We start from the raw sequence: 17,900 nt of genomic DNA, 5'->3' as shown, positions 1-17,900 counted from the left end.
CTTGCTCTCTTACCTATAGGTACTAGTTTTTGTTGTTTTGAACCTTTATTAGAACTTACAGATCCAGATCCAGACTAGGCTAGCCTTACTGCAGTCCACATTATGGACTTCCCTATAGTACCTTTACCAGACATAGGTCAAAACTCAGAATGCCACTTATTGATGGCAGTCAATCGTATCCTTGTCACAGAGTGATTGCTAGAGTCAGAATTAACTGGGTCTGAAAACAGATTTTTAAAATTCAACCTTTTACTGACTTTCCAAGAATCCAAGTGTGAGCTCTCCTTCCACTTTGTTGCGAGTTCTTTTCGTTATCATCTAACGACATTTATAAAAATAATAATCAGCAGTTATGTAGTGCTTCAGTGTTAACCTGTGTGTGTATGTACACACATATACATACGTGTGTATAATTTTTTTTCCTTTTGGTCCTCACAGAAGCCCTAGGAGGTAGGCATTATTATAATTTCCACTTCAGAGATGATGTAATTGAAGCAGACAGGATAAGTGACAAAGTCTAGTTAATGTCCTATGTATTATTATATGTGTGCAATATATATATACATATATTGCACACACTATATATAATATGTATACTATATGTATAATAATAAAACTATAATACTACCATATGCATTATGCATTATTAGTATCCTATTATGTTCTATGTGTATTATTATATGTACCTAATACTCTATGTGTTATTAGCATCCAATGATGCCCTCTATGTATTCCTGCCTTCAAATTTGACACCATCCCCTAGGGTTGTAATTGCCTGTAAGGAGAATATCAATACTGATACAATTCACACTCACCAGACGGAGAATGATTTTGCGTATTTGTTTCACGAGTTTCATAGGCTGTATGACCTAATAGAATGACAGGCCTGAAATCAGGAAGACCTGTATTAAAATCCTGCCTCATTCATTAGATGGCAAGTCACTTAATCCTATTTGCCCCCTTTTCCTCATCTGTAAAAAGAGCTGGAGAAGGAAATGACAGACCACTCCAGTATCTCTGCCAAGAAAACCCCAAATGGGATAACAAAAGGTCAGGCACCACTGAAGATGACTGAACAATATTAAATATTGCCTAATGTCCAGCCCATTGGTGCTGAGCCTGTTGGTTCAATTGCAACTCATCTGCTTAGCTCTCAGGAAGGAGACTTAGCTACTATTGGTAGGCACGACTGCCACAATAAGGAGTCCAAAAGGGTCTAAAATAGAGCTTTATCTAGTCGGTTGATTTACTCACCAGGTAGAGAAATATGACAGCTGGAGATAAGCCCGGTTTAAGTTATAAACTATTTTATGAATTTTATGGAGAAAGTTTGTGAAAGATTATGAGCTGTATTGCCTTATAAAACAATAGTGAAAAGCAGTGAGAAAGCGTGTTTACCCAAAGCTTAGTGATATGGACAAGAGAAAATCAGGATGAGAACATATGGCAGGGTTGTGACCTCCTTATTGGAGAAAATAACTACAGTGATGAGATCACGGATCTCTGGTACCATCAAAGCATCTTGCAGTCTTTGCCACCATTAGGAGTGCAAAGGTTTGCCGGCTTAAATTTCAGTCTAGCTGAATGTGGAAAGGGGAGATAGCAGCCATGTGAAGGGAAGGCCCTTTCAGGTGTAAGTGAAGTGTTTCAACATCTAAGGAGAGGTTCTTGTGGTTCAGCCCTGTCAGATTCTTCATGACCCCATTTGGGATTTTCTTGGCAGAAATACTGGAATCGTTTGTCATTCATTCTCCAGCTCATTTTATGGAGAAGGAAACTAAGGTAAACAGGGTGAAATGATTTGCCTAGGGTCACATAGTGTCTGAAACAGAGTTGGAATTCAGGATTTTCCGACTTCCTCTAATCTATCTAGAGGCTTTGGATAACTCAAATGTATGTGAAAAGACAATTTCTTCCAGAGCACACATTGCATCAATACTTTTGTCCCCAAACACTCATTTGTATAAAGCTGAAACAGCAATCTTGGAAATATAAATGGCTGGTTACCATAATTAAGAATGTGGAGGTCCACATGGAGGGTACCAAAGAACCGCTGAACAGAAAGGGTTTTACCTCTCTCACTTTTAGGAGGTGACTGCCAACCTCACTTAGACTAAAGCTCTCTGTCCTTTCTGATAAAACACAATAGTGTTTGGCAGCTAAGCCAAGGCTGTTGGTGATGGAGACCATAGTTGCCCATTGAAAAGTAGGCCTGGGGAGTTCAGTAGATTTACCAATCCAGTAGAAATGCCCCTTCCTGGGAAGAACCAACCTTTCAGCCAGGTGGGCTGCCTGGCCCAGCCAAGTGATCTGCCTAACAGCAGAGGGCCGAGCTGTGGAGTTACTGAGCTACAACAGTGCACTCTGCAAGGAGCAAGCTGGGCCATCCATCCAGCTGAAACAGTGGGTCCTACAAGGACCACTCAGGCGAGAACCGGAGCAGCGCATCTGTTACCAACCCCTGGGCTTGCTGTGAACTTCAGGAAGACTCTCCTGGGGGAATGATTATATTGAGGCCTTGTTCTGGAGTTTTGAACCATCTTGGTCACACAGGCCACAAGGCCACTGTTGTTTCTACTTTCTATGTGCATGTTGGTTGGAGAGGGCACCCCAGTTCTGTGGGATAATGCATTACAACTACTGTTTTTGTTCCATTTTTTGAGTAAACAACTTTTCTAAAGACTAATTGAGTCCACTGACTTTTATGGCTTGTGGAAAATACAACAGTAGGGACTCATGAGCTACAGGTTTAGGAGAAAAATAGACCCCAGGCTTATTCTAAGAACATGAGGTAACAGTTGTTCTCCTAGAGATCCAAACTTCCAGTGCCGTTGCTCATTTTCCATGGAGGGAATCCAGTCATTTTAAATTCATTTTATTGCATATACAAAAGCCAACAAATTTTGGTCAAATTCAGTATAATGACCAAAATCTGAAAACCTCAAATTAACTTAATGTTCTTTTCTAAGTGGACACCTATATAAACCCTTTGGCTTCTCATTGGTTCTCTCGGATCACCTGATGATGATGAGGCGGAAGGTCTCAGGGTTGGGGGTTGGGGTATACATTCTGTTAACCTTCCCAAGACGGCGGGATTCTAAAAATAATCTCTTCAGCCAAAAGTCTTAAGAAGCTACTTTCCATTCAGCACTTTAAATCCAGGGTCTTCTGAGCAGGACAATATCTTTATACCAAAATGCTGTTTTTCTTTTTTCAAGAAGGAAGTAGGAAAGAAGAGATTCATTCCTTGAAAACATATATTCTTTATTTTTAAATCACTCATTTTATGTCTCTGCCTCTCTTTCTCTAACTCTCTTTCTATCTTTGTCTCCCTGTCTCTGTCTCTGTTTTTCAGCAAAACTAGTCCTAGCTCACACCTCTGATCTAGAGGCAGGGCTTATGCTTAGTGGTGTACACCTTCCTCCAGGGGGTTAAGATTATTCTTTTAATGAAGTCCCACACTGATTCTGAACAGTGAAACTGGTTTTTTGTTATTATTTTACCTCCTCCCCAAATTCCTTCCTTAATGTCTAACTGGATGAGAGTTCCTTCTCATGTGTGAGTAGGGGTAAAATCACATCCTTGATTTGGGAGCATCGCGAGGTTTTGTGGGAGCAAAACAAAGAAAGTTTCAGAGGCTTTGTCTAGTAAATTCTCTAGGATATAAAGGGACAACAACTTTACCTCATAAAGACCAGTTACTAGGGAAGCCTTTTTACCATCACAGCACCCTCTCCTGGTTGACCTTACCCTGAGAACTTTTTGCAACTTAATCCTTTCATGGGTGTTTATGCGCCATGGGGGACAGAAGCAGGCAAGAAAGAGCCATAGAACTGGAAGGAGAATCAAGTCTAGAAATTCAAGAGAAAAGAAAGAAGGGAGATCAAAAGTGAGGGAGTTGGAATTTAGCAAAATGCAGCAAATGCAGTGCTCCTGCACTGGGGGTGCCTGGGGGACAGATTGGGAAGAAGATAGAGAGAAAAGCTGTATGAACATACAGAAACTGAGGTTAGTACTGCTGTGATATCTATCAATAAATAGAATTCTTCCTTAAGGGAGAAAGCAAACGATATAAACCCTCATGTATGGAATAAGGGACTGGGAATCAATGTAAAAGACGGAATCTCAAAACCAAAAAGTAAATGGAGTTAGGGAGCAGAACTGGCAGGAAAGAGAAAGGAAAGAAAAATAAAGACCCAGGGATTGCAATGAAAATCAGAAAAGGAACTGGGACGGCTGTCTGAAAAATGTCTGTGAGAGAGGCAGATGAGCCAAATATTTTGCCCCCCCCTCCCCGAGTTGATTTTCGTTCCTGTTAGCTGCATGGTCTAGACTTAATCCTATCACTTTTTGAAGGCTTTATTTCCTTATCCACAAAATGACATTAATAAACTCCCTTCTACACAAGTCCAGTTATTTTAGGGAAGACACAGTATAAATCTTAAAGTGCTATAGGAATATGAATTGCCATAGTTCTATTCAGGATAGCCCTAAGTTACTTATCTTGAGACTTGCCAAAATATATGTATTTTTTAAATCGTATTTTTTCCTTCAGTTACATGTCAAGAAAATTTTAGCATTCATTTTTATAAGATTGAGTTCCAAATTTTTCTCTCCCTATCTCCCCCCTCTTCTAAAGATAGTAAGCAGTTTGTTATAATTTAGATATGTGCAATCATATAAAACATATCTTATATTAAGAGTAAAGGGGGGGAAAGCATGAAAGAGAATAAAGTGAAAAAATGCTTCCCTCTGCATTCGGAGTCCAATAGTTCACTATCTGGGGAAGGACTCCTTTGTGAGTGCTTTGCCCTCATCTTGGATCAGTGCGATACTGAGAAGGGCCGAGTCCATCGTAGCTGATCTTCACGATGCTGCTGATCCTGTGCTCAGTGTTTTCCCGCGTCTGTCCATCTTGCATCAGTTTGCCCCGGCCTTTCCAGGATTTTCTGAAATCTGCCTGCTCATCATTTCTTACCGCGCAATGGCATTCCGTCATATTCCTACCACCAAGGCTTGTTCGGCCGTCCCTAACTGATGGGGGGCACCCTCTCAACATCCAATATTTTGCTACCGTGAAAAGTTGTCAGCATTCTCAAGAAGAACCAGAAAAAAATACAGGATTGCAAGTGAGAACGACACCGAGAGAAAGGCCTCGGAAATGAGCGGTGACACGATTCCGCCCGCCGTATGATACTCCGAGGACCTCCCCGCCTCATTTCTGAAAAATCTCCGAAGCAGAACGGCCTTCTCTTCTGCCCGGTAATTTACACGCGCACGCGCGCTACACACTCGGTGGCCGCCCAGGTCTTCAGTAGACTCCGCCTAGCCTGGGGCAGAAAGGGAAATTCACGTGGCAGAGACTTCATTACTTTTACGAAATATACACCAAAGGACATTTACCAGTGTACCGAGAGCTATTCCCATCAATAATTGAAACTAAACTCCGCTTGTCTAAATAAAGGTACCAAGGACACTGGGAGATCCAGGGCTGCGGGCCTTTTCTTTTTCTGGCCTGCTGCCGGCTCTCTCGCCGAGGCTGAGAGCCACCCGAGCCACTAGCGCCATGCTCGCCTCCTCTGAGCCTGTAAAGAGCCTTGGCCGCCGCACCAGCGCCTGATCCATGGATCTCAGACTGAGCCAACGGGCTATTTATAAGGTGAAAAATGCACGTATGGAGACATCATTCCACTGGGATCCAACCTTCGCGCAGGCATTCAGGCAGAGCACTGGTTTAAGATGAAACCGAGGGGACCGTGGGGAAGAACTTGACCCGTGGCTCAAGGAAAAGGGGTGTGTAAATATCGCCTCCAACACCTTCTAGTTGGGTGAGCAGGAGCAAATCACGGCTCCCTAGAGCCTCATCTGCCAGATGGGGAGGGAAGGAGGCCTGAGTGGGCATCTGCATAATGATGGGCGAAACATTCACTACTATTATGTCTTTTGATCCTCAGAAGAACCCTTCGAGTAAGTATTGCGGTCCCTATTTCACAGGTGGAGAAACCGAGGCACACGCAGCTCACAGCATGTGCCCAGGGTTACCGAGGCTGGGGCTGACTTCACATTCTGCACTCTCCCTTGTGTCACTGGGTGCTTTTAAGGATAAAATAAGTTAATATAATAACACCTTCTTCACGGGATGGCGGTGAGGACCAAAAAAGATGATGTGTGTGAAGCTCCTCTTAAACCCTGAAGGTTCCGGGCCTGCAAGTCTGTAAGAAGGGTGAGCAAAGCCAATCTTCAGCCAAGAAGGGTGAGCTCGCGGCCACACACAAGCAGGCTAGCTTGGGCTCACTGGGGAGCCCTGCTATACGCCAGTAGATTAGCTTTTAAAAACTCCTATCAGAAAACTTTTTGAGGGCAGGGGAGATGGCATTTTTTGTCTTTGTAAGCCTAAGCATCTTCGCCGGGGCTTGTCACATAGTAGGCATTAATAATAAGTGCCTAATTCATATGGAAGAATAAAAGGTCGAGAATTGCAAGGGAACTAATGGAAAAAAAGTCAGAGGAAGGTGGCCTAGTTGTACCTGATTTAAAGCTATATTATAAAGCAACAGTTACCAAAACCATTTAGTATTGGCTAAGAAATAGACTAGTTGATCAGTGGCATAGGTTAGGTTCACAGGGCAAGATAGTGAATAAAAATAGCAATCTAATCTTTGACAAACCCAAAGATCCCAAATTTTGGGATAAGAATTCATTATTTGACAAAAACTGCTGGGAAAACTGGAAATTAGTATGGCAGAAACTAGGCATGGACCCACATTTAACACCACATACTAAGATTAGATCAAAATGGGTCCAAGATTTAGGCATAAAGAACGAAATCATAAATAAATTGGAGGAACATGGGATGGTTTACCTCTCAGACTTGTGGAGGAGGAAGGAGTTTGTGTCCAAGGGAGATCTAGAGACCATTATTGATCACAAAATAGAACATTTTGATTACACCAAATTAAAAAGTTTCTGCACAAACAAAACTAATGCAAACAAGATTAGAAGGGAAGTAACAAATTGGGAAAAAATTTTTACAGTTAAAGGTTCTGATAAAGGCCTCATCTCCAAAATATACAGAGAATTGACTTTAATTTATAAGAAATCAAGCCATTCTCCAACTGATAAATGGTCAAAGGATATGAACAGACAATTTTCAGATGATGAAATTAAAACTATTTCCACTCATATGAAAGAGTGTTCCAAATCACTATTGATCAGAGAAATGCAAATTAAGACAACTCTGAGGTATCATTACCCACCTGTCAGATTGGCTAAGATGACAGGAACAAATAACGATGAATGTTGGAGGGGCTGTGGGAAAACTGGGACACTGATGCATTGTTGGTGGAGTTGTGAAAGAATCCAACCATTCTGGAGAGCAATCTGGAATTATGCCCAAAAAGTTATCAAAATGTGCATACCCTTTGACCCAGCCATACTACTACTGGGCTTATACCCCAAGGAACTACTAGAGAAGGGAAAGGGACCTGTATGTGCCAAAATGTTTGTGGCAGCCCTTTTCATAGTGGCTAGAAGCTGGAAGATGAATAGATGTCCATCAATTGGAGAATGGTTGGGTAAACTATGGTATATGAATGTTATGGAATATTATTGTTCTATAAGAAATGACCAACAGGAGAAATACAGAGAGGCTTGGAGAGACTTACATCAACTGATGCTGAGTGAAACGAGCAGAAGCAGAAGATCATTATACACTTCAACAATGATACTGTACGAGGATGTATGCTGATGGAAGTGGATATCTTCAACATAGAGAAGAGCTAATCCAATTCCAATTGATTAATGATGGACAGAACCAGCTACATCCAGAAAAGGAACACTGGGAAATGAATGTAAACTGTTATTTTTACCTTCTGAATCCAATTCTTCCTGTGCAACAAAAAATTCAGTTCTACACACATATATTGTATCTAAATTATACTGTAATATATTTAACATATATAAGACTGCTTGCCATCTGGGGGAGGGGGCTGGGGGAGGAAGGGAAAAAATCTGAATAGAAGTAAGTGCAAGGGATAATGTTGTAAAAAATTACCCATGCATATGTACTGTCAAAAAATGTTATAATTATAAAATAAAATAAAAAATTAAAAAAAAAAATAATAAGTGCCTATTAAATTGCGCTGAGCATGCGCACTTCCCAAGGGCCAGTCTACCCGCCCATCATCTTCCAAAGGCATCAGGCGTCAGGCCAATTCAGGCAGGGTTAGGGTAAAAAATGAGCGAGGAGTTCTTTGGGACACACCATCTTTCTGCTCAGAGCTACATCGGAGATATTTCTAAACAGGTAAATAGACTTCCAGATGGCACTGCTTCAGTCAAAGTCTGTCACAGTGACTCCCTGACTCTGACTCATTCTACCTTACTTGACTTTCCTAACACCCTCCTAATTCTAAGAGGCCGAACTAAGATTAAACATGTAGAACTGGATATAACTTTATAGCTCCTCTAGTCTTTCCCTCTCCTATTTTAAAACTGAGAAAATGGCTACCCAGAGCAATGAAATAACCAACAGTTCGTGTTTAGTGGAGCAGAGATTTGAACCTAGATCCTCAGACAGCAAAGTAGCACAGTGGCTAGAATGCCTGCTCTGGAGACGGGAAGGCCTGAGTTTAAATCCAGTCTCAGACACATAATAGACCCTGAGCACATCACGGAACCATGTCTGCCTCAGTTTCCCCATCGGTAAAATGAAAGGGGAGGACATAATCTGCCAAGAATGGGATCACAAAGGTTTCTGACATGACTAAACAACAATAACCTCTGCCAACGTATCCAGTGCAGACCTAGAAATTCAACTCAGCAAGTATTTATCAAACACCAGTGATATGTTAGGAATGAAAATGCTAAGGGAAAAATGAACTCAGTCTCTTCCCTTACGTATTATTCTGAGGTGGGAGAGGAGGAGACGGCATATGCAGAAATAAATACAAAACACACATGGAGTAAACACAGTTATTTTTAGATCAGTACTAAAAATTGGAAGGAGTTCAAAAAGGACTCTTGAAGGAAACGTAAAACTAAACCGAAGCTAGGGATTCCAAGAGGCAGTGATGAGGAGTGAGCACCTCCCAGGTATCGGGGATGAGGGCGAGAGGAAGCAATCTGCTGAAGAGGAATGAAGGCAGGAGCTGGAATGGTGTTTTTTTTGTGGGGAACATTAAGGTCAGTCTAGTTAGGATGTAGAATGCATAAAAGAGAATAATGTGAAATGGCCCCAAAACAGAGATTCTTCACCTTTTTGTGTGTAACAGACAACTCTTAGCAGCCTAGTAGAAGTCTATGGACCCTTTCTCTATATGAAGAATGTTTTGAAGTGCATAAAATAAATAGGAAACAAATTATATCTAGTTATTCAAATATTTATTTGAAAGTTTCCAGAGGTTAAAATCCTTTAATCTAGCAAAATAAGTGGGAGCTAGTTGGAGAGGCTTTAAATACCAAATAGAAAACAATTAATAATAAAGCTAATCTGCTGAGCATTTTACCGTTATTGCCTTTTCTGATCCCCACAACAGCCCAACTACACTACAACTACAACTACTACAACAGGTAGTGAGGAAAGTGGGCCAAACTTCAATGCCGTGGCCAGGGTCGTACATCTTGTAAGTGTCTGAGATTGGATTTGGGCTCAGAGCTTCTTCCTCTCTCGTGAGCCAGACAGAGAAGTTTGGGTTTTATCTTGGAGGCAGGGCTATTTGTCCTTTGTTTGGGGAGAGGACCAGTGACATCATGGGGTGATGTCTTGACTTGCTTGTGAATTGGATTTAAGTGAGGCAGTTGCATAAAGTTGTCCGTCTTACTCTCTTTTCCAGACATCAAAGGTCAGTGTCATTACAAAAGTCAAGATGACTGGCAGGGGCCAGAACTGCAGTGGATGACCTGGGTATCTTTGATGGCTGACCGAGCTTTAAGCACCCCACAGGGTGCCTGCACGGCCATGGGAACACGGTGTTCTCACCTGCCCCTTCTGCCGGGAGGGGCTTCACACCTTGGGGTGGACATCCCCTAATAGCCAGGTACCTTCTACCTGGTTTAGCCAGTTTGCCGGGAAGGCTCAGTGGGGTGGGGCAGGGCTTCTTGGAGCCACAAGTGAGAGTCGGGCGCCCCAACTAGGGCTCAGCAGCCTCGTGCCAGAAGTGCCAGTCTCCCTGCAACATCCCAGGCAGAAAGAGGGAAGGAAGGCGGCTAGGGCTCTGCTTTAGGAATATTACTTTGTCAGCTGTGTCCAGAGAAAGAAGGAGAGGCCCATTATAAGTCTCTTGCAGTACTCCAGGTAAAGGAAGAGGGATGGCGGTCACGTGAGTGGAGCTACAGATGCAAAATATGCCATGGAGAAAGAATCAATAAAAGCTGGCAACTGAGTGGATACAAGGAGTGAGGAAGAGGAAGATCAGGGGATGGCTCTGGGGTTATGAATCTCTGTCATTAGAGAGATGGAAGCATCTTCTATCAAAATAGGGAGGATTAGAAGAGAGGTTTGGTTTGGCTTGGTTTTGATTTGATTTTGAGAAAGAGCAAATTTTGAATTGGATATGTCCCTCTAGGTTGCGTTGTTCCAGGAGACAATTATGCGATTGGGAATTATGAGAGAGTTGAGGTCTGAATATAAAGATTTGAGCATTATCATTTGCATAGAGATGATCAAATTGGGTAGATGGTGACATCACTAAGAGAAAGAATAAAGTGGGAAGAGAAGACTTTGGGATATGCACATGCATAATAGCCATCATAATCCAGGAAAGGAGGGGAGAAGGAAGAAAAAAAGGAAAATCACTGGCTCATAGGATTAGAGCTAGAAGAGAGCTTGGGTATCATTTAACCCACCACCATCTTTTTACAGATAAGAAAAGAGAACCCGAAAGGGCCACTGAATTGCTAACAGTCACACATGGTGTCTGGGCTAGGATGTGAACACATCATGGTTTTTGATTGAAAATCCAGAGCTCTTTTTCTCTTTCCCTCTAATTTCTCAATAAAAATCATTATTCCTTTAGGGATAAATTAATAGAAGAAAACACAGCAATCCTAAAATTCTACCAAGGTAATCCAAATTCACTAAGGACTAATCTTGATTCACAAAGGTCTTTCACCAAGAATGATTTGGAGGCCATACACTGCAAAATCTTAAAACTTTCCTTTCCCATCCTTTCCCATTTAAAATCCTTTAATCTGTCAATTGGTACATGCTATGAGTATTATGGTTAGGAAAATCAATGGAACTGACATACAATTAAATGTTATTCACATCTTAGAAGTTGATGATATGGGTCCAATCTCTATAAACTTCAAGGTAAGGGAAATCAACGAAAAATACTTTTGGTTTTGGTATAAAATTTTTACTTATTCAAAATGAGAAACAAGCAAAAAAAAACATTTCTAAGTACATAGCAGAACATTAGAAAGGATTCAATATATATAAAACAAGAAATTTCCATTTCAGAAATATACTTTCATTTCATTTACATTTGGTTTTATTCAATAAATATTTATTAAGTGCAAAGGTTGTTTTCCTTTTATTTTTATGTAGCTCCCCTTTCTCACCTGCAAGATCTTGCACACAGCATGTGATTAATAAAAGCTTGCCAAATTGAACTGAATTAAATTTACAGCACTGGGGATAGAAAGACAAAACAAACAGAAACCACTTCCTGTCCTAAAGTAACCTAGATTCTACTAGGAGTCTGCATTTTTACTTCCCATTCTAGGACTGACTATGTGGGCTACCCAGTGTTGACAGCCATGTTCTATGATAGAAGAAGGTTCCTTGGCATTTTTTTTTTTTTTTTTTGTATTTGTAGCCCATTCACAATGTTTTCCAGTACTACGTGATGTAATGGGATATCTGCAAGTCAGCAAGCATTTATTAAGTGGTCACTATATGTCAGGCACTAGCTAAGAGCTGAGAAAATAATGAAAATCAAAAGACAGTCTGCCCTCATGATGTTCTCATTGGAATGGTCTGGAAGCCATAGAGAAGCCTTTGGGGGTACTCTCCATATCTTTTATCTGCATTGTACTAGAAGGATCATTGAGCACAGAAAATTCACAAAATTCAACTTGATAAAAATTTCTGAGGTTCCACTGTACAGAATGGAAGTTCACTGGTGGCAGAAATGTTCGTTTTTATACCAGTATCTTTATAATCTAACATTTTGTTGTTGTTGTTGTTGTTGTGGCCAGATCTGTGATTTCATGGCTGCAGGGAGTTTCTGGGGGGAAATTTCCTCTCCAGCACAGATTGGAATTTTGTCTGCAATTTGTAGTATTGAGAATTGCACGAAGAGCTCAAAGAATTAGTGACTCACTTGAGATCACATAGACAATGTGTCAGAAGCAAGATGAATAAATGTTTGCTAAAATAAATTGAGTTATGTGTAAGGCATTGTGGAGGGATAGCAATCCCTCTAATGAAGTATAAGGTCTTATTCAGTGATTACTAGCAAGTTCAGATGAAAAGGAGCTCTAGAGGATGGAGATGTGTCCATTTTTGAGGAGACAATACAATAATATAGTTACTTCCTAGAGCCATAACTAGGAAAGAAAATTTGGGGTGTTGTTTCAAAGTACCCCAAACTAGGGAAGAGAAAGCATCACTTCTTTCTTCCTCCTCCCTGAAGGGCCAAAATTTTATCCTTGCTCACAATGAAAGGATCATGCCTTGGCCAGCACGGGATCTCACAGCTCATGGTCTTCCCATACCCACTCTTTTCTACCTTTTTCCTCAGCCTTAGCTTGGGGAGACCCAAGGGCCTTTGTCTCCCCTCACAGAGCTCTTCTTTCCATCTCTCCCACAATGAGCCCTTTTATCCTAAATTCCAAAGTATTCCTGGACTATGCATGCCTTCCCCAGCCTCCAGAACAGATATTTATCACTCTGCTCGTTCTTAAGTAGCAGAAGCGAAATGTAGCTGGGAGCAGCACTAGCTAAGGGATCCAATAGCTCTCTCCCACTTAGAGATGCAGCTACTGCCCTTGTGGGAAATCTTTGTCACTCCAGACAGGAGGCCTAGTGCTGGGTGCATCCTGAACCTGATTAAAGCACAATTGGGAAATATTGAAGAGAATAAACACACATACAACAAAACATAGATAACACTAAAATGAGGTTTTCTAAGTCAAAATGTGACTCATAGGGATCCTTACAAATAGCTCAGTAGCCTTCATTTCTTTTTGAATTTGACATCACTGCCCTCGACCATAGCTTCCCAACCATTTTTTGTGTGTCATAAACTCCTCTGGTATGGTAGGGAATGCTATGAACCCCACAGAATAATGTTTTTTAAATGCATAAAATAAGTTACATAGAATTTCAAAGGCAACTAAAGGTCAGTGAAAATAAAGGTGTATTTTTTTTTTTTCCTCACCCAAGTTAGCAGTCCCTCTGAAATCTTTCCAGACCCTTTAGGGATTTAAGGAGCTCAGGTTATAAATACCTGGTTTAGACTTTAAAGTCCTTAATCTCTGACCCCCATCAAATACATGACAATAGTAGTGTTAACAATCATTTCTTGACTGAACTTGACATGTTAGTAAAAGAGTAAAAGATTCTCTAGAAAGATTTTCTCATAGAGTCTGGATAGGAGCTCTGAACCATTAAAAGTAGCACAACCAGAGAGAGAACTATGGAGACTGAATGTAAATCAACACATGCTAGGTGCACTTTTTTTCTTCTGTTTTTTTTTTCTTGTGGTTTTCCCCTTTTGTTCTGATTTTTCTCTCCCAACATGATTCATAATGAAATGTGTTTTTTACAAACGAATGTACACGTATAACCAGAAAAAAATAAACCAATAAAAAGAGCGTAAATCTCTGGATTGTGACTTCAGGCCTCAGGCCTCCACTCTGCGTTGGCACAAGTGTGGGAGATGGTACCCTCAAGCCTACTTGTCTCGGGCAAGCCTGCCTGGGCAGTGCTGGGTTAAGGGAGGCCAAGGGGAGGGTGTGTCCTTGGCGGGGGAGGGCAGAGAAGACAGCAGTAGAGAGCAGGGGAAGCCCAGGGACTTGAGCCGGAATTGGATTCTGCCCCTCCACAACCATGGCCATTGGGTAGGCCTCCCGGGTCTTCTGCTTTTTTTCATCCCCAGGCCTGGAGAGGGACCCTCCTTCCCACCACGTCTGACCGTCCCTCTCCCTGCCTCGTGCTGACGGGGGCGGGAGGCGGCAGGTGCAGGGAGGAGATGCTCAGAAACAAGACTTTCAGGTAGGGCGGTGAACAAATGCCAAGACTGGCTCATCGGAGCCGGAGCTCGGCAAGGTGAGTCCGGGTCACTTATGGGCAAGTCCAAGGGAAGAACTTCAGGAGGGAACAAGGAGTCTGGGAAAGGACTGAGCAGAGGCCCCAGAACACAGGCTGGAGCTGCATGGCGGACCAGCGGGAGGCCGGTCAGAGGTTTCTGTGAGGCTTTGTCTGGTATTTCTGAGCCTCCGCCTCCTTACCCTGAAGATATTGGACCAGCTGAGCTCCAAATTTCCTTCCAGCTCTGAATCCACCATTCTACGAACCCTGACTTACACAAGAAGTATTTGGGACATAGCTTCACCCCTGGCCAACTTCATGTAGTCGCCAAGTCCAACAAGACTGGGACTCCGGTAGGTCCTCGGAGAAACAAGGGGAGACTTGCATGAAATGATGCAGAACAGAACCCGGAGGGCAATGAGGACGGTGACTAGAATTATCTAAATGGAAATGCTGAAGGCAGCTGAACGATAACCACGAACCTCAGTTCTAGACAACATCTGATGAAACTTTTTTTTTCTTTTCAGTAGTATTGTTGGGGGGGGACTATATCCTACGGACTATAAGATATGGCTTCATTGATCGTTATTGCTTAACTGTTTTTCTCTTTTATGAGGGAAATATTAGACTTGAGTTCAAATCCTTCCTTAAATATATACTAGATCTATGATTTTGGGCAAGTCACTTAACATATGTTTACTTCAATTTCTCCACCTGTAAAATGGAGAAAATAATACGAATAGCCAGCATTTATATAGAGCTTAGTAGGTAACATCTACTTCCCTAAGCACTTTACAAAGATCTTATTTGATCTTTACAATGACCTGGAATGTAGGTGCTATTATTATCTCCATTTTACAGTTGAAGAAATTGAGGCAGAAGGTAAGTGGTTTGCCTAAGGTCACATATCTTGTGTTTGAAATGATGTTGATGAAATGATTGTAGTATTTTTAAAAAGAACCAGTAGCACTTAAAATTTTAAAAAAAAAAACAATCTTCCAGACCCTCAGGATTATCAACTTGCAATTTGTACTCTTGGGCCAGGACCAGTGGGCCCGGTAACAGAACATGTATCTGGGAACCTGAAATACTCTCAATAATGAGGAATGATAAGCTATAAAGTAGGTAAATGAAATTCACAAACCTCATTTTAGTCGATAGCTTTAACCTCTTAATAATAACTGACATTTAAAAAGAATTTTAATAGAGAGGAACCGATTGATTATCTTGTCCCAAAGGTAGTCCAGGTGGCTCCTCAGAATTACATGTCTCAGATGTGGTCAGAGAATAGGATGAGTGTGTATCTGAATAATAATAATAATAATAATTGACAGTACCTTAAAATTTGCAAAGGACTTTATATACATCATCTGATCTGAAACATAACTATCTTGTGATGTGCTTTATCATCCTTACTTGTAAAATAAGGGGCGATTACCAGTTTACAATAAAGTACATCATGGAAAAATGATACAGTGGTATCCAGATCTGGAACTTTGTCCAGAACTCTGGACTTTCTGACTCCGAGGTGCTCACTCTATTCCAGGGGTTCTCAAACTACGGTCCACGGGCCAGATTCAGCCCACTGAGGACTTTATGCGGCCCGCCTTGTTATGGCCAATGGGCTGAGGGCGGAGACAGAGGGTGAGCTTTTGTTTTTACTATAGTCCGGCCCTCCCACAGTCTGAGGGACAGGGAACTGGCCCCTATTTAAAAAGTCTGAGGACCCTGGTCTACTCTTTATGCTGTTTATATAGTACTATAAGTACAGTACTTACAGTACATGTTTTTATATAGTATTGTCTATAAAATACCTTTCTGGAAGCAACTCCAAGAACAAGAAGCAGCAGCGGCAGCATATATAAAATACCTACTATGTGCCAAGCACTGTGCGCAACAGGGAGGGCTACTTTTTTCTCATTTTTGTCTTTGATCCCTAGCATCTAGCTCAGTGCCTTGCATATAGTTGGTGCTGAATAAATGCTGATTAAATGGAACTGAAATGTGAAAGCTAAATGATGATGTAAGCAAGGGAGAAACCAGGAATAACCAGCTGATTTTCCTTTCCTATCTACCTAGTAAGCATATATCAGGTAAAATCCACTTTAAGGAAACGCAGCTTTCTGCGTTTTTATGGTAGAGTGGAAAGAGGGCTAGACTTGAGTCTGGGAGCGTTCTAGTAGCATCACCCTGGGCAATTCATTCCGGCTCTTTGAAACTCAGAAGTCTCATCTATAAAACAGAAACATCAATAGCTACCCTTGGCCTCAGAGGACTGGTGTGAAGACTGAACGAGATGATATATGTAAAATACTGGGCAGACCTAAACTACTATAGAAACGGCAGCTATGAGCAACAACGCAAACTCCAAATTCACTAAACTGACCAGAGAATAGTGCTTGCCATTATAAGACAGCTAGTTGGATCCTAAGTTTCAAGATGGAAGGGCCCTTAGAAATCAAACTCAAGCCCCCTCCCGTATAAAAAACCGAGAGAGCCCAAATCCACAGAAGTTGTAAATGACAGAGTATGTATGTATATAGACTTATACCTATATTCATTTATTGTTCTCATCGGCTTTTGAAATTAAGTCACCACTGTCAATCAAATTCCACCCAGCCAGTTGGCTTCACATTGCAGGACAGGGCAGGAGGACACAATCGGTCAAGCCCAGTGAATGGGCAGCTCCCTACGAGAGCTGGCCCCCAAGTACCACCCCGGATAACTGGACTGAAGACGGAAGCCGGCTTCCAGGAAAGCGAGGAACATTTTGCAGAGCGTTCACCCTGTGTACGGTTTGTCTTTGCCCTGGCTAATAACTGCTATCTATGGTCAAAAGGTAGATGGGACTTCCTCCTAGAAGCAGATAAGGTTTTACTTAGATGAAGGCGTCTCTAGTCTCCAGAGTATCAAGAAAGATTAAATGCCTTCTTTGGGAAAATAGAGTATCATGGTAAAAGCAAAAGGATCCGAAGAGGCAGAAATGAATCCTGACCTCTGTAATTTATTTCCAATGGATCCCATATATATCTCCTCGTACATGGTAGTTTTCATTTTGTGTCCCCCACCAAACCAGGAGTTTCCTGAGAGCGGGGAAGTTTGTTTGTTCATTTGTTCTTTGGTTCTCTCTGCACCCGCAGTGTTTAGAACAGTGCCCGAATGTAGTAGGTGCTTAATAAATGTTTATGGACTAACTGAGCTCTGTCAGGAGGTTAGGGAACAGAATAGCATGACCAAGAAGAGGAACACGGGGAGCGAAGGAGCAGCCACGAGATTCTCCTGACAGGAGGGGTGAGCCGAGTTCTCTGAGGAGAAAGCAGCCATTTCCATTCTAAGGAAGGAGCTTTCCGCAGGTGCCAAGAGGAGAAAGGTGGTCCTGTAATATTCAGAATACGCAGAGGCACATGGTGGTCGCTGCTGGCTTTCTTCCAAGAGTTCAGAGGCCTCTATTTGTTGACCTGATAGAGCTGTACTGTCTCCTTGGGGTGTGGCTCTAGAATGTGACGTAATTACTTTTCTAAATCTGGGTACTTGGTACTGGGTTATGGGCCAGAACTCTGAACTTGAAACAAAGGACTCTTACAAGGTACTAAGTCAGTGGGATTGATAGAGACAATAGTTATCTAATTTAGCATGGTTCAGT

The sequence above is a fragment of the Sminthopsis crassicaudata genome, chromosome 6 (genome assembly GCF_048593235.1).
Source record: "Sminthopsis crassicaudata isolate SCR6 chromosome 6, ASM4859323v1, whole genome shotgun sequence".
Lineage (NCBI taxonomy): Eukaryota > Metazoa > Chordata > Mammalia > Dasyuromorphia > Dasyuridae > Sminthopsis > Sminthopsis crassicaudata.
Note: the sequence above shows the minus strand (reverse complement) of the source record.